This window comes from Leuresthes tenuis, unplaced genomic scaffold (assembly GCF_036924035.1).
Source record: "Leuresthes tenuis unplaced genomic scaffold, fLeuTen1.0.hap1 SCAF_10, whole genome shotgun sequence".
NCBI classification, from domain to species: domain Eukaryota; kingdom Metazoa; phylum Chordata; class Actinopteri; order Atheriniformes; family Atherinopsidae; genus Leuresthes; species Leuresthes tenuis.
Window position 1 is genome coordinate 25,955,912 of NW_027325364.1, and position 22,357 is coordinate 25,978,268.

The following is a 22,357-nucleotide window of genomic DNA, read 5'->3' on the forward strand; positions in this document are numbered from 1 at the left end:
CTGCAAGAAGGTGTGAATGTCCGACTATATTTGGTGAAAAGCAGGTGAAGCAAGGTCTGAATGCCCAACCTTACATCATCAAAAGCAAGATCAGAGTTGTTTGGCTGCAAGAAGGCCATAGTTTGCCAAAAGCGGGTAAGGTGCGAATGTCCGACTAAATATCAACAAAATTTGGGGCGGAGGTTTTCGGATGCAAGTGGGTGGGAATATCCCACCATACAAGTATGGTGGAGAGGAAGCTGTGAATAGCCGACCATAGTTTGGAAAAAGCGGGTAAGAAAAGGTTTGAATGCCCGAACATACACCATCAAAAGAGGGAGCGGAGGTGTTCCGCTGTACGAAGGTGTGAATGTCCGACCATACTTGGTAAAAAGCGGGTAAGAAAAGGTTAAAATACCCGACTGTACACAATCAATAGTGGGAGCGGATGTGTTCGGCTACAAGAAGGTGTGACAGTCCGACCATGGTTTGTAAAAAGCGGGTAAGAAAAGGTGCGAATGTCCGAAAATGTATGATCAAAAGAGAGAGCGGAGGTTTTCGGATACATGAAGGTTTGAATGTCCTACCATAGTTTGTAAATAGCGGGTAAGAAAAGGTTCGAATGCCCGACTATACACCATAAAAAGCGGGAGCGGAGGTGTTCCGCTGTAAGACGGTGTGAATGTCCGACCATAGTTGGTAAAAAGCGGGTAAGAAAAGGTTAAAATACCCGACTGTACACAATCAATAGCGGGAGCGGAAGTGTTCGGCTACAAGAAGGTGTGAAGAAGATGCAGTAGAAGAAGTTGAAATCCATCTACACATTGATAAATATGAAGGACAAAGCAGTTCCCACTTGCCCATAAGAAAATAAGCTTATTCTCGGATTCCTGATCCTTCAGTGTTGCTCTTTCTTCTACTGCAAAATACAGTGTTGTTCTTTGTTGAAGTCGATCTAGACATTGATAAATATGAAGGAAAAAGCAGTTTTAACTTGGTTTGAGTGAATGAATTCATTTTATACATAAAATCCGAAATCGTGCAGAACTCATGAAAATAAGCTTATTCTCGGATTCCTAAAACTTTTGATTGGCTCTTTCTTTTACTGCAAAGTACAACGTTGTTTTTTTGTTTAAATCTATCGAGACATTGATAAATATGAAGGTAAAAGCCGTTTTAACATAGTTTGAGTGAAGGAATTGATTTTATAGAAAAAAATCCCAAATCATGCAGAACTCCTCAAAAGGGGCGTATGGCTTAATCACAAGTGTGGTTCTTTCTCATTCAGGGTAGTATGAGGAAGTTTATGCTTGAAATATATGTAGAAATGGGTACATATGAAGGACAAAGCAGTGTTAACTTAGTTTGAGAGAAGGAATTTATTTTATACATAAAATCCCAAAGCATGCAGAACGTATGAAAAGAAGCTTATTCTCGGATTCCTGATCCTTCAGTTTTGCTCTTTCTTCTACTGCAAAATACAATGTTGTTCTTTGTTGAAGTCGATCTAGACATTGATAAATATGAAGGAAAAAGCAGTTTTAACTTGGTTTAAGTGAATTAATTAATTTTATACATAAAATCCGAAATCGTGCAGAACTCATGAAAATAAGCTTATTCTCGGATTCCTAAAACTTTTGATTTGCTCTTTCTTTTATTGCAAAGTACAACGTTGTTTTTTTGCTTAAATCTATTGAGACATTGATAAATATGAAGGTAAAAGCCGTTTTAACATAGTTTGAGTGAAGGAATTAATTTTATAGATAAAATCCCAAATCATGCAGAACTCCTCAAAAGGGAGGTATGGCTTAATCACAAGTGTGGCTCTTTCTCATTCAGGGTAGTATGAGGAAATTTATGCTTGAAATATATGTAGAAATGGGTACATATGAAGGACAAAGCAGTGTTAACTTAGTTTGAGAGAAGGAATTCATTTTATACATAAAATCCCAAATCATGCAGAACGTATGAAAAGAAGCTTATTCTCGGATTCCTGATCCTTCAGTTTTGCTCTTTCTTCTACTGCAAAATACAATGTTGTTCTTTGTTGAAGTCGATCTAGACATTGATAAATATGAAGGAAAAAGCAGTTTTAACTTGGTTTGAGTGAATGAATTCATTTTATACATAAAATCCGAAATCGTGCAGAACTCATGAAAATAAGCTTATTCTCGGATTCCTAAAACTTTTGATTTGCTCTTTCTTTTATTGCAAAGTACAACGTTGTTTTTTTGTTTAAATCTATTGAGACATTGATAAATATGAAGGTAAAAGCCGTTTTAACATAGTTTGAGTGAAGGAATTAATTTTATAGATAAAATCCCAAATCATGCAGAACTCCTCAAAAGGGAGGTATGGCTTAATCACAAGTGTGGCTCTTTCTCATTCAGGGTAGTATGAGGAAGTTTATGCTTGAAATATATGTAGAAATGGGTACATATGAAGGACAAAGCAGTGTTAACTTAGTTTGCGTGAAGAAATTCATTTTATACATAAAATCCAAAATCGTGCAGAACTCATGAAAATAAGCTTATTCTCGGATTCCTAAAACTTTTGATTTGCACTTTCTTTTACTGCAAAGTACAACGTTGTTTTTTGTTGAAATCTATCTAGACATTGATAAATACCAGCCGAAACTCTGCTGCCGCTTTTGATAATTTATGGTTGGGCATTCTTACCTTTTCTTACCCGCTTTTTACAAATTATGATCTTAGATTCACACCTACTTGCACTACTTACTACCTTCTCATCCACTTATGATCATGTGCGGTTGGGCTTTCACACCTTTTCTTACCCATTTTTCAGTAATTATGGGTGGACATTCAGACCTTCTTGCAGCCGAAAACCTCCGCTCCTCTTTTGATCATACATTGTCGGGCATTCACACCTTGTCTTACCCGCTTTTTACAAACTTTAGTCGGACATTCAAACCTTCTTGCAGCTGAACCACCTCCGCTCCCTGTTTTGATCATATATGGTCTGGCAATAGTACCTTTTCTTACCCATTTGTGAGTAATTATGGCTGGACATTCACACCTTCTTGCAGCCGAACACAACCTCTCCCGCTTTTGATGATATATGGTCCGGCATTCTTACCTTTTCTAACACATTTTTCAGCAATTATGGTCGAATATTCACACCTACTCACAGACGAACACCTCCGCTCCCACATTTGATAGTGTATAGTCGGGCATTCTCACCCTTTCTCATCAGCTTTTTGCAAATTATGATCTGATATTCACACCTACTTGCAGTCGAACAGCTCTGCTCCCGCTTTTGATTATGTTTGGTTGGATATTCGAACATTTTCTTAATGCTTTTTACAAACTTTGGTCGGACGTTCACACCGTCTTGCAGCCGAACACCTCCGCTTCCGCTTTTGATGGTGTATAGTCGGGCATTCGAGCCTTTTCTTACCCACCTATTACTTACTATGGTTGGACATTCAAACCTTCTTGTAGCCGAACACATCCGCTCCTGCTTTTGATGATGTATGATTTGGCATTCGCACCTTTTCTTACCCATTTTTCAGTAATTATTGGTCGGACATTCAGACCTTCTTGCACCTGAACACCTCTGCTCCCGCTTTTGATGGTGTATAGTTGGGCTTTCGAGCCTTTTCTTCCCCGATTTTTACAAATTACGGTTGGACATTCAGACCTTGCAGCCGAAAACCTCCGCTCCCTGTTTTGATCATGTGTGGTCTGGAAATACTACCTTTTCTTCCCCCGTTTGTGAGTAATTATGGCTGGACATTCACATCTACTTGCAGCCGAAAAACAATCTCTCCCGCTTTTGATGATGTATTGTCCGGCATTCTAGTCTTTTCTATCACATTTTTCAGCAATTATGATCTGACATTCACACCTACTTGCAGTCGAACAGCTCTGCTCCCGCTTTTGATTATGTTCGGTTGGGTATTCAAACCTTTTCTTAACTGCTTTTTACAAACTTTGGTCGGACGTTCACACCTTCTTGCAGCCGAACACCCCCGCTTCCGCTTTTGATGGTATATATTCGGGTATTCGAACCTTCTCTTACCCGCTTTTTACAAACCATGGTTGGACTTTCATACCTTCTTGTAGCTGAACAACTCCACTCCTGCTTTTGATAATTTATGGTTGGACATTCGCATCTTTTCCTACCCATTTTTCAGTAATTATGGGTGGATATTCACATCTTCTTGCAGCTGAACACCTCCTCTCCCGCTAATGATCATGTAAGGTTTGATATTCGAACATTTTCTTTCATGTTTTAAAGCAATTATTAATGGACATTCACACCTACTTGCAGCCGAACACCACCTCTCCCGCTTTTGATGATGTATGGACCGGCATTCTTACCTTTTCTAACACATTTTTCAGCAATTATGGTTGGAGAATCACACCTACTCACAGCCGAACAACTCCGCTACCGCATTTGATGGTGTATAGTCGGGATTTCTCACCCTTTTTCATCAGCTTTTTGCAAATTATTCTCTGACATTCACACCTACTTGCAGTCGAACAGCTCTGCTCCCGCTTTTGATTATGTTCGGTTGGGTATTCAAACCTTTTCTTAACTGCTTTTTACAAACTTTGGTCGGACGTTCACACCTTCTTGCAGCCGAACACCCCCGCTTCCGCTTTTGATGGTATATATTCGGGTATTCGAACCTTCTCTTACCCGCTTTTTACAAACCATGGTTGGACTTTCATACCTTCTTGTAGCTGAACAACTCCACTCCTGCTTTTGATAATTTATGGTTGGACATTCGCATCTCTTCCTACCCATTTTTCAGTAATTATGGGTGGATATTCACATCTTCTTGCAGCTGAACACCTTCTCTCCCGCTAATGATCATGTAAGGTTTGATATTCGAAAATTTTCTTTCATGTTTTAAAGCAATTATTAATGGACATTCACACCTACTTGCAGCCGAACACCACCTCTCCCGCTTTTGATGATGTATGGACCGGCATTCTTACCTTTTCTAACACATTTTTCAGCAATTATGGTTGGAGAATCACACCTACTCACAGCCGAACAACTCCGCTACCGCATTTGATGGTGTATAGTCGGGATTTCTCACCCTTTTTCATCAGCTTTTTGCAAATTATTCTCTGACATTCACACCTACTTGCAGTCGAACAGCTCTGCTCCCGCTTTTGATTATGTTTGGTTAGATATTCGAACCTTTTCTTAACTGCTTTTTTGCAAACTTTGGTGTGACGTTCACACCTTCTTGCAGCCGAACACCTACGCTTCCGGTTTTGATAGTGTATATTCGGGCATACGAACCTTTTCTTACCCGCTTTTTACAAACCATGGTCGGACTTTCACACCTTCTCTTAGCTGAACAACTCCGCTCCCTCTTTTGATTGTGTACAGTCGGGTATTTTAACCTTTTCTTAACCGCTTTTTACCAACTATGATCGGACATTCACACCGTCTTACAGCGGAACACCTCCGCTCCCTCTTTTGATGGTGTATGTTCGGGCATTCGAACCTTTTCTTACCCGCTTTTTACAAACCAGGGTCGGACTTTCACACCTTTTAGTAGCCGAACAACTCCGCTCCCGCTATTGATTGTGTACAGTCGGGTATTTTAACCTTTTCTTACCCGCTTTTTACCAACTATGGTCGGACATTCACACTGTCTTACAGCGGAACACCTCCTCTCCCGCTTATGATCATGTACGGTTTGATATTCGAAAATTTACTTTCTTGTTTCAAAGCAATTATTGATGGACATTCAAACCTTCTTTTTGATGGTGTATAGTCGGGCTTTCGAGCCTTTTCTTCCCGGTTTTTACAAACCATGATCGGACTTTCACACCTTCTTGTAGCCGAACACATCCGCTCCCGCTATTGATTGTGTATAGTCGGGCATTCGAACCTTTTCTTACCCGCTTTTTACAAACTATGGTGGGACATTCAAACCTTCTTGTATCCGAAAACCTCCGCTCTCTCTTTTGATCATACATTGTTGGACATTCGCACCTTTTCTTACCCGCTTTTTACAAACCATGGTCGGACTTTCACACCTTCTTGTAGCCGAACACATCCGCTCCCGCTATTGATTGTGTACAGTCGGGTATTTTAACCTTTTCTTACCCGCTTTTTACCAAGTATGGTCGGACATTCACACCTTCGTACAGCGGAACACCTCCGCTCCCTCTTTTGATGGTGTATGTTCGGGTATTCAAACCTTTTCTTACCCGCTTTTTCCAAACTATGGTCGGCTATTCACAGCTTCCTCTCCACCATACTTGTATGGTTGGATATTCACACCCACTTGCATCCGAAGACCTCTGCCCCAAATTTTGTTGATATTTAGTCGGACATTCGCACCTTACCCGCTTTTGGCAAACTATTGCCTTCTTGCAGCCAAACACCTCTGATCTCGCTTTTGATGATGTAAGGTTGGGCATTCAGACCTTGCTTCACCTGCTTTTCACCAAATATAGTCGGACATTCACACCTTCTTGCAGCCGAACACTTCCGCTCCACCTTTTAGTGTTCTATCACACCTTTTTTTCACCGCATTTTATACATTATGGTCGGAAATTTTCAACCACTCTCATCCGAAGACCTCTCCTCCCGCTTTCTTTAATATATTTGAACTTTAGTCGGAGACATTCAAACCTTCTTGCAGCTGAACCACCTCCGCTCCCTGTTTTGATCATATATGGTCTGGCAATACTACCTTTTCTTACCCGTTTGTGAGTAATTATGGCTGGACATTCACACCTACTTGCAGCCGAACACCACCTCTCTCGCTTTTGATGATGTATGGACCGGCATTTTTACCTTTTCTAACACATTTTTCAGCAATTATGGTCGGAGATTCACACCTACTCACAGCCGAACAACTCCGCTCCCGCATTTGATGATGTATAGTCGGGCATTCTCACCCTTTCTCATCAGCTTTTTGCAAATTATGATCTGACATTCACACCTACTTGCAGTCGAAAAGCTCTGCTCCCGCTTTTGATTATGTTTGGTTGGATATTCGAACCTTTTCTTAACTGCTTTTTACATATTTTGGTTGGACGTTCACACCTTCTTGTAGCCGAACACTTCCACTCCTGCTTTTGATGATGTATGGTTGGGCATTCACACCTTTTTTTTGCCCATTTTTCAGGAATTATGGGTGGACATTCACACCTTGCAGCTGAACACCTCCTATCCCACTTATGATCATGTGCGGTTTGATTTTGGAAAAGTTTCTTTCATGTTTTCTAGCAATTATTGATGGACATGTAGACCTTCTTGCAGCTGAAAACCTCCGCTTCCGCTTTTGATCATACATTGTCAGGCATTCGCACCTTGTCTTACCCACTTTTTACAAACTTTAGTCGAACAGTCACACCTACTTGCAGCCGAACACAACCTCTCTCGCTTTTGATGATGTATGGACCGGCATTCTTACCTTTTCTAACACATTTTTCAGCAATTATGGTCGGAGATTCACACCTACTCACAGCCGAACAACTCCGCTCCCGCATTTGATGGTGTATAGTCGGGCATTCTCACCCTTTCTCATCAGCTTTTTGCAAATTATGATCTGACATTCACACCTACTTGCAGTCGAACAGCTCTGCTCCCGCTTTTGATTATGTTTGGTTGGATATTCGAACCTTTTCTTAACTGCTTTTTACAAACTTTGGTTGGACGTTCACACCTTCTTGTAGCCGAACACATGCACTCCTGCTTTTGATGATGTATGGTTGGGCATTCGCACCTTTTTTTTACCCATTTTTCAGGTATTATGGGTGGACATTCACACCTTCTTGCAGCTGAACACCTCCTCTCCCACTTATGATCATGTGTGGTTTGATTTTCGAAAATTTTCTTTCATGTTTTCTAGCAATTATTGATGGACATTTAGACCTTCTTGCAGCTGAACACCACCTCTCCCGATTTTGATGATGTATGGACCGGCATTTTTACCTTTTCTAACACATTTTTCAGCAATTATGGTCGGAGATTCACACCTACTCACAGCCGAACAACTCCGCTCCCGCATTTGATGATGTATAGTCGGGCATTCTCACCCTTTCTCATCAGCTTTTTGCAAATTATGATCTGACATTCACACCTACTTCCAGTTGAACAGCTCTGCTCCCGCTTTTGATTATGTTTGGTTAGATATTCGAACCTTTTCTTAACTGCTTTTTACAAACTTTGGTCGGACGTTCACACCTTCTTGCAGCCGAACACCTCCGCTTCCGGTTTTGATAGTGTATATTCGGGCATACGAACCTTTTCTTACCCGCTTTTTACAAACCAAGGTCGGACTTTCACACCTTCTCTTAGCTGAACAACTCCGCTCCCTCTTTTGATTGTGTACAGTCGGGTAATTTAACCTTTTCTTACCCGCTTTTTACCATCTATGGTCGGACATTCACACCGTCTTACAGCGGAACACCTCCGCTCCCTCTTTTGATGATGTATGGTTAGGCATTCGCACCTTTTCTTACCCATTTTTCAGTAATTATGGGTAGACATTCACACCTTCTTGCAGCTGAACACCTCCTCTCCCGCTTATGATCATGTGCAGTTTGATATTCGAAAATTTTCTTTCATGTTTTCTAGCAATTATTGATAGACATTCAGACCGTCTTGCAGCTGAACACCTCCGCTCCCACTTTTGATGGTGTATAGTCGGGCTTTCGAGCCTTTTCTTCCCCGGTTTTTACAAATTATGGTTGGACATTCAGACCTTCTTGCAGCCGAAAACCTCCACTCCCTCTTTTGATCATACATTGTCGGGCATTCGCACCTTTTCTTACCCGCTTTTTACAAACCATGGTCGGACTTTCACACCTTTTAGTAGCCGAACAACTCCGCTCCCGCTATTGATTGTGTACAGTCGGGAATTTTAACCTGTTCTTACCCGCTTTTTACCAACTATGGTTGGACATTCACACCTTCTTACAGCAGAACACCTCCGCTCCCTGTTTTGATTATGTATGGTTTGACATTCGCACCTTCTCTCACCCGCCTTTTACTATGGTCGGCCATTCACAGCTTCCTCTCCACCATACTTGTATGGTGGGATATTCACACCCACTTGCATCCGAAGACCTCCGCCCCCACTTTTGTTGATATTTAGTCGGTCATTCGCACCTTACCCGCTTTTGGCAAACTATGGCCTTCTTGCAGCCAAACACCTCTGATCTCGCTTTTGATGATGTAAGGTTGGGCATTCAGACCTTGCTTCACCTGCTTTTCACCAAATATAGTCGGACATTCACACCCACTTGCATCCGAAGACCTCCGCCCCAAATTTTGTTGATATTTAGTCGGACATTCGCACCTTACCCGCTTTTGGCAAACTATGGCCTTCTTGCAGCCAAACACCTCTGATCTCGCTTTTGATGATGTAAGGTTGGGCATTCAGACCTTGCTTCACCTGCTTTTCACCAAATATAGTCGAACATTCACACCTTCTTGCAGCCGAACACTTCCGCTCCACCTTTTAGTGTTCTATCACACCTTTTTTTCACCGCATTTTATACATTATGGTTGGAAATTTTCAACCACTCTCATCCGAAGACCTCTCCTCCCGCTTTTGTTAATATATTTGAACTTTAGTCGGACATTCAAACCTTCTTGCAGCTGAACCACCTCCGCTCCCTGTTTTGATCATATATGGTCTGGCAATACTACCTTTTCTTACCCGTTTGTGAGTAATTATGGCTGGACATTCACACCTACTTGCAGCCGAACACAACCTCTCTCGCTTTTGATGATGTATGGACCGGCATTCTTACCTTTTCTAACACATTTTTCAGCAATTATGGTCGGAGATTCACACCTACTCACAGCCGAACAACTCCGCTCCCGCATTTGATGGTGTATAGTCGGGCATTCTCACCCTTTCTCATCAGCTTTTTGCAAATTATGATCTGACATTCACACCTACTTGCAGTCGAACAGCTCTGCTCCCGCTTTTGATTATGTATGGTTGGATATTCGAACCTTTTCTTAACTGCTTTTTACAAACTTTGGTTGGACGTTCACACCTTCTTGTAGCCGAACACATGCACTCCTGCTTTTGATGATGTATGGTTGGGCATTCGCACCTTTTTTTTACCCATTTTTCAGGTATTATGGGTGGACATTCACACCTTCTTGCAGCTGAACACCTCCTCTCCCACTTATGATCATGTGTGGTTTGATTTTCGAAAATTTTCTTTCATGTTTTCTAGCAATTATTGATGGACATTTAGACCTTCTTGCAGCTGAACACCACCTCTCCCGATTTTGATTATGTATGGACCGGCATTTTTACCTTTTCTAACACATTTTTCAGCAATTATGGTTGGAGATTCACACCTACTCACAGCCGAACAACTCCGCTACCGCATTTGATGGTGTATAGTCGGGCATTCTCACCCTTTCTCATCAGCTTTTTGCAAATTATGATCTGACATTCACACCTACTTCCAGTCGAACAGCTCTGCTCCCGCTTTTGATTATGTTTGGTTAGATATTCGAACCTTTTCTTAACTGCTTTTTACAAACTTTGGTCGGACGTTCACAATATCTTGCAGCCGAACACCTCCGCTTCCGCTTTTGATGGTGTATATTCGGGCATACGAACCTTTTCTTACCCGCTTTTTACAAACCAAGGTCGGACTTTCACACCTTCTCTTAGCTGAACAACTCCGCTCCCTCTTTTGATTGTGTACAGTCGGGTAATTTAACCTTTTCTTACCCGCTTTTTACCATCTATGGTCGGACATTCACACCGTCTTACAGCGGAACACCTCCGCTCCCTCTTTTGATGATGTATGGTTAGGCATTCGCACCTTTTCTTACCCATTTTTCAGTAATTATGGGTAGACATTCACACCTTCTTGCAGCTGAACACCTCCGCTCCCACTTTTGATGGTGTATAGTCGGGCTTTCGAGCCTTTTCTTCCCCGGTTTTTACAAATTATGGTTGGACATTCAGACCTTCTTGCAGCCGAAAACCTCCACTCCCTCTTTTGATCATACATTGTCGGGCATTCGCACCTTTTCTTACCCGCTTTTTACAAACCATGGTCGGACTTTCACACCTTTTAGTAGCCGAACAACTCCGCTCCCGCTATTGATTGTGTACAGTTGGGTATTTTAACCTTTTCTTACCCGCTTTTTACCAACTATGGTTGGACATTCACACCTTCTTACAGCAGAACACCTCCGCTCCCTTTTTTGATTATGTATGGTTTGACATTCGCACCTTCTCTCACCCGCCTTTTACTATGGTCGGCCATTCACAGCTTCCTCTCCACCATACTTGTATGGTGGGATATTCACACCCACTTGCATCCGAAGACCTCCGCCCCCACTTTTGTTGATATTTAGTCGGTCATTCGCAGCTTACCCGCTTTTGGCAAACTATGGCCTTCTTGCAGCCAAACACCTCTGATCTCGCTTTTGATGATGTAAGGTTGGGCATTCAGACCTTGCTTCACCTGCTTTTCACCAAATATAGTCGGACATTCACACCTTCTTGCAGCCGAACACTTCCGCTTTTAGTGTTCTATGAGGCATTCACATATTTTTTTTCACCGTATTTTATAGATTATGGTTGGAAATTCTCACCCACTCTCATCCGAAGACCTCTCCTCCCGCTTTTGTTAATATATAGTCGGGCATTCGAACCTTTTCTTACCCGCTTTTTACAAATTATGGTCGAACATTCACACCTACTTGCAGCTGAATACTTCCGCTCCACCTTTTAGGTATGTATGGTTGGCATTTGCACCTCTTTTTATACTGATTGCTGAAGATTAAGTTGTTCTTTCTCAAACTACAAATTTTTTTTAATTGTTGAAACTTGATTTGAAGTGAATAAATAAGGAGGACAAACAGTTTTAAGTCAGGCTGATAGAAGGAATTAATTTTATAGCAAAATCTGTATTTCGTCATATGTCGAGAGATGCTTATTGCTGAAGAAGTTCTTTCTCATTCTACAAAGTACAACGTTGTTTATCGTTGAAACTTGATTAGACATGAATAAATATGAAGCAGTCTTAACTTGGTTTGAGTTAATGAATTCGTTTTATAGGAGAATCCGAATTCGTGCATAACTCATAAAATAGAGCTTATTTTCGGATTCCTGAAGAATGAGTCTGGTTCTTTCTCATAATACAAAGTTTGTTGTTTATTGTTGAAACTTCATCAGAAGTGAAGAAATAAATGAATGCCTATCAACAAATGTGGGATCTAATCTCTAGTGCTTCCTCTAAAATAATTTCCTTTCTCAATTTAGAAATGTGTGTGTGTAAGTCACAACACCCGTGACACCAAAACGGCTTTCTTTTCTCTACACTCTGCACTATGAGCACACACACCAAATCAGAAAGGGTTTTTTCTCTCTTTTCTACATTATGGACTGTGGGGACACAAAACCGCTCTCTCTCTTTTTTTTTTTTTATCGTGTGCCAGGGCGTTGTCTCACGTATTAGATTATGCTTAAGATACGAATGGGTTTATCAGTCACATCAGAATCCATACATACTGATCCTCCCGTAATAAAATGGTCGGATCTTATCAAACACACTTTGTTTCTTGTGACAATCAAGTCAGCGAAACAGCGTATACACGTCAAGACACTGAATCAAGTTTGCCACAAGAACTCATAAGTTGGCAGTATTGCTCTGCCGTCAGCAATCATACGCCCATTTTATTTTCGTGAGACATGTGCAAGCACCTGTTCATCTACTGTTCTATCACTATGAATTAGTGATCTATTATCAATAAGGATACTTCTACAACTACTATCAAAGTATGTCCGGACTTCTTATGTTGTCAGTTGCTATATATGAATAAGTGGGTAGCTACTGAGAAGCATTAAGCATGTCACACAGCCCAAACATATAACATTTCAGGACACACCACACAGTTAACAACCACAGTGAAGCGTGTCAAAGCCCAAACATGTAACATTCAACAGGACACTTACACAACACATTCAAATCAAACAGTCAGACAACATACAAGAACATATACCCCAGCCGGCATTGCTCCCTGCCTATTTTCGTACAGCACACTATGTGTGCGCACACCTTTATTCACAAACTCTTCAACTTATACTCTTTTACCGAAGCTGCTACAGCTCGATTGGCCGAATACCCTTTGATCCTATTTCGGTGAATTTGACATCTGCCTTACATATAACAGATTAGCGGTTTAGCAGTTTTAATTTAGTTTGAGTGAAGGAATTCATTTTATAGCAAAATCCGAAATCGTGAAGAACTCATGAAAGTAAGCTTATTCTCGGATTCCTGAAACTTTAGATTTGCTCTTTCTTTTACTGCAAAGTACAACGTTGTTTTTTTTGTTTAAATCTTTCTAGACATGGTAAATATTAAGGACAAAGCAGTTTTCACATAGTTTGAGTGAAGGAATTCATTTTATAGATAAAATCCCAAGAGTCTGCTGAGAAAAGAGAGTGAATGCGAAGTAGACTTTAACACGGCTATGGGAGCGAGCCGAGTGTGGGCTAACCGAGAGAATTGCTTGAAAAAAACGCGACACCGAATGAGCGATCAGAACAAAGCCTCAATACGGGATTCTCGTGGTGTTTTTGTTGCTGCCTTGTCTTTTGCACAGAGTAAAAGACAAGGCAGCCATCGAATAGGGCCCGATTGTTCCTAGTTGGTCAGCCGAGGAGCAAGGGGGGGGGGGGGAGCAAGCGTCTCAACCAAGCAAAGCTCACCATGGGGAAGGTGGCTATGCCAACTAGCCTGTTGCCCTGCTCCCGCAGTGACGGATAATCGTACTCTGGTTTCTCTTCATAACGTACAAGTCTTTCGCCTTTTACTAAAGATTTCTGTGGAGAGCAGCACTAATGAGTTGTTTCTATTTTTGGCAGGCTTTACCTTTGCGGGTAAAGCCCTTTCTGTCTGTGCAAAAGAAATCTTGTTACTGTGCAGAGTGACTTCTCTGAGTAGAGTCGCCTTACTTGTTGCGACTGTGCCGATGTTCGAAGCTGGAGTGCAAAGTTGTTGCTTGAATGGTGCTTGCTGGAGCGTGCGGGAGTGCAAAGTTATACCATTTAAAAGGGCTGAAGAGTGCTCAGTGCAGCGGGTGGGCGACACTCTGGCCACCTTGAAAACCGAGGTTACATCCACTACCAGGGGCAGCCCAAGTTCTGCCGCAAGTGTGGTGAGCATGGGCACCTGGTTCAGGCTTGTACCAAGGTGTTATGTGGGAAGAGCAGAGAAATTGGGCAAACTTTTGGAGAGTGTCCAAATGGCAGGAAATGTAATCTCTGTGGAGAATTAAATCACCTCTTCAGAGATTGCCCTAAATCTTTTGCCAACAAATTAAAGACGGTAAAGCCACAGTCAAGCCAACAAAGAGAAGGACCAAAGGTGGCAGTTGGTGAACAAAGGGAAGAGGTTGACCCAATAAATTCAAACTTCCCGCCAAAAGCTTGGATTGGAAGTGAGGAGCAAAAAGGGGAGGGGCCTGTAGAGGCCTCACCACTCAGTGTTGAAGTCTGTGAGAATTCACAGGCAGAGGGTGGAGCTACGCTAAATGAGGAGGAAGAGCAGACAGGTGAGTCTAGTGAAGATACTCACCTCCCCGAAGGTCAACAGCCGAAGAGGACGGCATCTGAGCCTCTGATTCCCCAGTGGTATCAGAGAAGAGGGGAAGAGTTAGGTCCCTTTCAGACAGTTCTTCAGTGGAAGAACCTAGAGTCTTCCCCTCCGACTCACCAAATGAGGTCTCCTTTTTAACTTCAGCTCTGCAATCAACCCCCAGGGACTCAAAGTTAAATGCAACATTGCGTCAGAGGCCAACACAGAGAGTCCGAAAAGGAAATATAGATCACCCTACTCACTTTTCACCTAAAGAAATGAAGGAAGAGCTAGTTTCCCAAGAAATAACCTGTGTGTAATTTGTTTTGATAACTTAGAAAAACGAAAATGACATACCTACTTTCCTTTATGCTTTTAATGGTTCTCACCTTCTCAACACTAAATGTGAGAAGTGTGAAATCAAAGACAAGAGCCCAGAGTATTTTATCCTTCTTAGACTCCATAAAATCAGATGTGTTTTTAATACAAGAATGTGGACTACCTTTTTTAAAAAACCATAGACAATGGGAGGAAATGTGGCCCCATTTATCGATATTGCATTTAACTTTGAGTCCCTGGGGGTTGATTGCAGAGCTGAAGTTAAAAAGGAGACCTCATTTGGTGAGTCGGAGGGGAAGACTCTAGGTTCTTCCACTGAAGAACTGTCTGAAAGGGACCTAACTCTTCCCCTCTTCTCTGATACCACTGGGGAATCAGAGGCTCAGATGCCGTCCTCTTCGGCTGTTGACCTTCGGGGAGGTGAGTATCTTCACTAGACTCACCTGTCTGCTCTTCCTCCTCATTTAGCGTAGCTCCACCCTCTGCCTGTGAATTCTCACAGACTTCAACACTGAGTGGTGAGGCCTCTACAGGCCCCTCCCCTTTTTGCTCCTCACTTCCAATCCAAGCTTTTGGCGGGAAGTTTGAATTTATTGGGTCAACCTCTTCCCTTTGTTCACCAACTGCCACCTTTGGTCCTTCTCTTTGTTGGCTTGACTGTGGCTTTACCGTCTTTAATTTGTTGGCAAAAGATTTAGGGCAATCTCTGAAGAGGTGATTTAATTCTCCACAGAGATTACATTTCCTGCCATTTGGACACTCTCCAAAAGTTTGCCCAATTTCTCTGCTCTTCCCACATAACACCTTGGTACAAGCCTCAACCAGGTGCCCATGCTCACCACACTTGCGGCGGAACTTGGGCTGCCCCTGGTAGTGGATGTAACCTCGGTTTTCAAGGTGGCCAGAGTGTCGCCCACCCGCTGCACTGAGCACTCTTCAGCCCTTTTAAATGGTATAACTTTGCACTCCCGCACGCTCCAGCAAGCACCATTCAAGCAACAACTTTGCACTCCAGCTTCGAACATCGGCACAGTCGCAACAAGTAAGGCGACTCTACTCAGAGAAGTCACTCTGCACAGTAACAAGATTTCTTTTGCACAGACAGAAAGGGCTTTACCCGCAAAGGTAAAGCCTGCCAAAAATAGAAACAACTCATTAGTGCTGCTCTCCACAGAAATCTTTAGTAAAAGGCGAAAGACTTGTACGTTATGAAGAGAAACCAGAGTACGATTATCCGTCACTGCGGGAGCAGGGCAACAGTCTAGTTGGCATAGCCACCTTCCCCATGGTGAGCTTTGCTTGGTTGAGACGCTTGCTCCCCCCCCCCCTTGCTCCTCGGCTGACCAACTAGGAACAATCGGGCCCTATTCGATGGCTGCCTTGTCTTTTACTCTGTGCAAAAGACAAGGCAGCAACAAAAACACCACGAGAATCCCGTATTGAGGCTTTGTTCTGATCACTCATTCGGTGTCGCGTTTCTTTCAAGCAATTCTCCCGGTTAGCCCACACTCGGCTCGCTCCCATAGCCGTGTTAAAGTCTACTTCGCATTCACTCTCTTTTCTCAGCAGACTCTTGGGATTTTATCTATAAAATGAATTCCTTCACTCAAACTATGTGAAAACTGCTTTGTCCTTAATATTTACCATGTCTAGAAAGATTTAAACAAAAAAAAACAACGTTGTACTTTGCAGTAAAAGAAAGAGCAAATCTAAAGTTTCAGGAATCCGAGAATAAGCTTACTTTCATGAGTTCTTCACGATTTCGGATTTTGCTATAAAATGAATTCCTTCACTCAAACTAAATTAAAACTGCTAAACCGCTAATCTGTTATATGTAAGGCAGATGTCAAATTCACCGAAATAGGATCAAAGGGTATTCGGCCAATCGAGCTGTAGCAGCTTCGGTAAAAGAGTATAAGTTGAAGAGTTTGTGAATAAAGGTGTGCGCACACATAGTGTGCTGTACGAAAATAGGCAGGGAGCAATGCCGGCTGGGGTATATGTTCTTGTATGTTGTCTGACTGTTTGATTTGAATGTGTTGTGTAAGTGTCCTGTTGAATGTTACATGTCTGGGCTTTGACACGCTTCACTGTGGTTGTTAACTGTGTGGTGTGTCCTGAAATGTTATATGTTTGGGCTGTGTGACATGCTTAATGCTTGTCAGTAGCTACCCACTTATTCATATATAGCAACTGACAACATAAGAAGTCTGGACATACTTTGATAGTAGTTGTAGAAGTATCCTTATTGATAATAGATCACTAATTCATAGTGATAGAACAGTAGATGAACAGGTGCTTGCACATGTCTCACGAAAATAAAATGGGTGTATGATTGCTGACGGCAGAGCAATACTGCCAAACTTATGAGTTCTTGTGGCAAACTTGATTCAGTGTCTTGACGTGTATACGCTGTTTCGCTGACTTGATTGTCACAAGAAACAAAGTGTGTTTGATAAGATCCGACCATTTTATTACGGGAGGATCAGTATGTATGGATTCTGATGTGACTGATAAACCCATTCGTATCTTAAGCATAATCTAATACGTGAGACAACGCCCTGGCACACGATAAAAAAAAAAAAAGAGAGAGAGCGGTTTTGTGTCCCCACAGTCCATAATGTAGAAAAGAGAGAAAAAAGCCTTTCTGATTTGGTGTGTGTGCTCATAGTGCAGAGTGTAGAGAAAAGAAAGCCGTTTTGGTGTCACGGGTGTTGTGACTTACACACACACATTTCTAAATTGAGAAAGGAAATTATTTTAGAGGAAGCACTAGAGATTAGATCCCACATTTGTTGATAGGCATTCATTTATTTCTTCACTTCTGATGAAGTTTCAACAATAAACAACAAACTTTGTATTATGAGAAAGAACCAGACTCATTCTTCAGGAATCCGAAAATAAGCTCTATTTTATGAGTTATGCACGAATTCGGATTCTCCTATAAAACGAATTCATTAACTCAAACCAAGTTAAGACTGCTTTGTCCTTCATATTTATTCATGTCTAATCAAGTTTCAACGATAAACAACGTTGTACTTTGTAGAATGAGAAAGAACTTCTTCAGCAATAAGCATCTCTCGACATATGACGAAATACAGATTTTGCTATAAAATTAATTCCTTCTATCAGCCTGACTTAAAACTGTTTGTCCTCCTTATTTATCCACTTCAAATCAAGTTTCAACAATTAAAAAAAATTTGTAGTTTGAGAAAGAACAACTTAATCTTCAGCAATCAGTATAAAAAGAGGTGCAAATGCCAACCATACATACCTAAAAGGTGGAGCGGAAGTATTCAGCTGCAAGTAGGTGTGAATGTTCGACCATAATTTGTAAAAAGCGGGTAAGAAAAGGTTCGAATGCCCAACTATATATTAACAAAAGCGGGAGGAGAGGTCTTCGGATGAGAGTGGGTGAGAATTTCCAACCATAATCTATAAAATACGGTGAAAAAAAATATGTGAATGCCTCATAGAACACTAAAGTGTTCGGCTGCAAGAAGGTGTGAATGTCCGACTATATTTGGTGAAAAGCAGGTGAAGCAAGGTCTGAATGCCCAACCTTACATCATCAAAAGCGAGATCAGAGGTGTTTGGCTGCAAGAAGGCCATAGTTTGCCAAAAGCGGGTAAGCTGCGAATGACCGACTAAATATCAACAAAAGTGGGGGCGGAGGTCTTCGGATGCAAGTGGGTGTGAATATCCCACCATACAAGTATGGTGGAGAGGAAGCTGTGAATGGCCGACCATAGTAAAAGGCGGGTGAGAGAAGGTGCGAATGTCAAACCATACATAATCAAAAAAGGGAGCGGAGGTGTTCTGCTGTAAGAAGGTGTGAATGTCCAACCATAGTTGGTAAAAAGCGGGTAAGAAAAGGTTAAAATACCCGACTGTACACAATCAATAGTGGGAGCGGAGTTGTTCGGCTACTAAAAGGTGTGAAAGTCCGACCATGGTTTGTAAAAAGCGGGTAAGAAAAGGTGCGAATGCCCGACAATGTATGATCAAAAGAGGGAGTGGAGGTTTTCGGCTGCAAGAAGGTCTGAATGTCCAACAATAATTTGTAAAAACCGGGGAAGAAAAGGCTCGAAAGCCCGACTATACACCATCAAAAGTGGGAGCGGAGGTGTTCAGCTGCAAGAAGGTGTGAATGTCTACCCATAATTACTGAAAAATGGGTAAGAAAAGGTGCGAATGCCTAACCATACATCATCAAAAGAGGGAGCGGAGGTGTTCCGCTGTAAGACGGTGTGAATGTCCGACCATAGATGGTAAAAAGCGGGTAAGAAAAGGTTAAATTACCCGACTGTACACAATCAAAAGAGGGAGCGGAGTTGTTCAGCTAAGAGAAGGTGTGAAAGTCCGACCTTGGTTTGTAAAAAGCGGGTAAGAAAAGGTTCGTATGCCCGAATATACACCATCAAAAGCGGAAGCGGAGGTGTTCGGCTGCAAGATATTGTGAACGTCCGACCAAAGTTTGTAAAAAGCAATTAAGAAAAGGTTCGAATATCTAACCAAACATAATCAAAAGCGGGAGCAGAGCTGTTTGACTGGAAGTAGGTGTGAATGTCAGATCATAATTTGCAAAAAGCTGATGAGAAAGGGTGAGAATGCCCGACTATACACCATCAAATGCGGTAGCGGAGTTGTTCGGCTGTGAGTAGGTGTGAATCTCCAACCATAATTGCTGAAAAATGTGTTAGAAAAGGTAAAAATGCCGGTCCATACATAATCAAAATCGGGAGAGGTGGTGTTCAGCTGCAAGAAGGTCTAAATGTCCATCAATAATTGCTAGAAAACATGAAAGAAAATTTTCAAAAATCAAACCACACATGATCATAAGTGGGAGAGGAGGTGTTCAGCTGCAAGAAGGTGTGAATGTCCACCCATAATACCTGAAAAATGGGTAAAAAAAAGGTGCGAATGCCCAACCATACATCCATCAAAAGCAGGAGTGCATGTGTTCGGCTACAAGAAGGTGTGAACGTCCAACCAAAGTTTGTAAAAAGCAGTTAAGAAAAGGTTCGAATATCCAACCATACATAATCAAAAGCGGGAGCAGAGCTGTTCGACTGCAAGTAGGTGTGAATGTCAGATCATAATTTGCAAAAAGCTGATGAGAAAGGGTGAGAATGCCCGACTATACACCATCAAATGCGGGAGCGGAGTTGTTCGGCTGTGAGTAGGTGTGAATCTCCGACCATAATTGCTGAAAAATGTGTTAGAAAAGGTAAGAATGCCGGTCCATACATCATCAAAAGCGAGAGAGGTTGTGTTCGGCTGCAAGTAGGTGTGAATGTCCAGCCATAATTACTCACAAACGGGTAAGAAAAGGTAGTATTGCCAGACCATATATGATCAAAACAGGGAGCGGAGGTGGTTCAGCTGCAAGTAGGTTTGAATGTCCGACTAAAGTTCAAATATATTAACAAAAGCGGGAGGAGAGGTCTTCGGATGAGAGTGGTTGAAAATTTCCAACCATAATGTATAAAATGCGGTGAAAAAAAGGTGTGATAGAACACTAAAAGGTGGAGCGGAAGTGTTCGTTTGCAAGAAGGTGTGAATGTTCGACTATATTTGGTGAAAAGCAGGTGAAGCAAGGTCTGAATGCCCAACCTTACATCATCAAAAGCGAGATCAGAGGTGTTTGGCTGCAAGAAGGCCATAGTTTGCCAAAAGCGGGTAAGGTGCGAATGTCCGACTAAATATCAACAAAATTTGGGGCGGAGGTCTTCGGATGCAAGTGGGTGTGAATGTCCGACTATATTTGGTGAAAAGCAGGTGAAGCAAGGTCTGAATGCCCAACCTTACATCATCAAAAGCGAGATCAGAGGTGTTTGGCTGCAAGAAGGCCATAGTTTGCCAAAAGCGGGTAAGGTGCGAATGACCGACTAAATATCAACAAAAGTGGGGGCGGAGGTCTTCGGATGCAAGTGGGTATGAATATCCCACCATACAAGTATGGTGGAGAGGAAGCTGTGAATGGCCGACCATAGTAAAAGGCGGGTGAGAGAAGGTGCGAATGTCAAACCATACATAATCAAAACAGGGAGCGGAGGTGTTCTGCTGTAAGAAGGTGTGAATGTCCGACCATAGTTGGTAAAAAGCGGGTAAGAAAAGGTTAAAATTCCCGACTGTACACAATCAATAGCGGGAGCGGAGTTGTTCGGCTACTAAAAGGTGTGAAAGTCCGACCATGGTTTGTAAAAAGCGGGTAAGAAAAGGTGCGAATGCCCGACAATGTATGATCAAAAGAGGGAGTGAAGGTTTTCGGCTGCAAGAAGGTCTGAATGTCCAACCATAATTTGTAAAAACCGGGGAAGAAAAGGCTCGAAAGCCCGACTATACACCATCAAAAGTGGGAGCGGAGGTGTTCAGCTGCAAGACGGTCTGAATGTCCATCAATAATTGCTAGAAAACATGAAAGAAAATTTTCGAATATCAAACTGCACATGATCATAAGCGGGAGAGGAGGTGTTCAGCTGCAAGAAGGTGTGAATGTCTACCCATAATTACTGAAAAATGGGTAAGAAAAGGTGCGAATGCCTAACCATACATCATCAAAAGAGGGAGCGGAGGTGTTCCGCTGTAAGACGGTGTGAATGTCCGACCATAGATGGTAAAAAGCGGGTAAGAAAGGTTAAATTACCCGACTGTACACAATCAAAAGAGGGAGCGGAGTTGTTCAGCTAAGAGAAGGTGTGAAAGTCCGACCTTGGTTTGTAAAAAGCGGGTAAGAAAAGGTTCGTATGCCCGAATATACACTATCAAAACCGGAAGCGTAGGTGTTCGGCTGCAAGAAGGTGTGAACGTCCGACCAAAGTTTGTAAAAAGCAGTTAAGAAAAGGTTCGAATATCTAACCAAACATAATCAAAAGCGGGAGCAGAGCTGTTCAACTGGAAGTAGGTGTGAATGTCAGATCATAATTTGCAAAAAGCTGATGAGAAAGGGTGAGAATGCCCGACTATACATCATCAAATGCGGGAGCGGAGTTGTTCGTCTGTGAGTAGGTGTGAATCTCCGACCATAATTGCTGAAAAATGTGTTAGAAAAGGTAAAAATGCCGGTCCATACATCATCAAAAGAGGGAGAGGTGGTGTTCAGCTGCAAGAAGGTCTAAATGTCCATCAATAATTGCTAGAAAACATGAAAGAAAATTTTCGAAAATCAAACCACACATGATCATAAGTGGGAGAGGAGGTGTTCAGCTGCAAGGTGTGAATGTCCACCCATAATTCCTGAAAAATGGGCAAAAAAAAGGTGTGAATGCCCAACCATACATCATCAAAAGCAGGAGTGGAAGTGTTCGGCTACAAGAAGGTGTGAACGTCCAACCAAAATATGTAAAAAGCAGTTAAGAAAAGGTTCGAATATCCAACCAAACATAATCAAAAGCGGGAGCAGAGCTTTTCGACTGCAAGTAGGTGTGAATGTCAGATCATAATTTGCAAAAAGCTGATGAGAAAGG

The 22,357-nt window shown here is 42.1% G+C and overlaps 2 non-coding genes across 2 annotated transcripts; one reads left to right on the forward strand and one right to left on the reverse strand.

Annotated features, from left to right (window-relative positions):
* Positions 1-13,741: 13,741 nt before the first annotated feature.
* LOC140317283 (U5 spliceosomal RNA) lies at positions 13,742-13,856 on the forward strand. Its single transcript, XR_011917610.1, has one exon. It is a non-coding gene; the product is annotated as a U5 spliceosomal RNA (small nuclear RNA).
* Positions 13,857-16,001: 2,145 nt separating this feature from the next.
* Positions 16,002-16,116, reverse strand: LOC140317284 (U5 spliceosomal RNA). The gene has a single exon (XR_011917611.1). It is a non-coding gene; the product is annotated as a U5 spliceosomal RNA (small nuclear RNA).
* Between the last annotated feature and the right edge of the window lie 6,241 nt (positions 16,117-22,357).